The sequence below is a fragment of the Phaethon lepturus genome, unplaced genomic scaffold (assembly GCF_000687285.1).
Source record: "Phaethon lepturus isolate BGI_N335 unplaced genomic scaffold, ASM68728v1 scaffold22062, whole genome shotgun sequence".
NCBI lineage: Eukaryota > Metazoa > Chordata > Aves > Phaethontiformes > Phaethontidae > Phaethon > Phaethon lepturus.
In genome coordinates, this window is record NW_010522891.1 from 4,344 (window position 1) to 4,768 (window position 425).

A 425-nucleotide genomic window follows, 5' to 3' on the forward strand; every position below is an offset into this window, starting at 1 on the left:
AGGCTGGAAGTGCAGCAGCCAGTCATTGTTTTCCAGATGACACGCACGCGCCCAGTTCTGGTGCTTTCGTTCTTTGCTGGACTGACCCTGAGCCAACTTTCCTCATGGAACAGTTATTTCCTGAGCTAGCACACTTGCGTTGCAAATCCTCATCCTTCCAGCCCTGTCACCCTGTGGCTCTGTCTGGAGGGTGGTTTGTTGCTCTTTCCTTCCTCAAAACTGGGTTCAAGGGCAGATTTCCCGGGCTGGCTCCCAGCTCGGAGTGACATGCAACACTTGAACTGCAGCCAGTGTACCCTTTGTGGAGAGGGTGTTGCGGGTTTAGTGGGTTCTGCCACTTAGTTTTTGCTGTGCTGGCAGCCGGGCAGGGGCTGCGAGCCGGGCAGGGGCTGCGACCCCGGCCCGCCATGGCGGGGGGGGCCAGA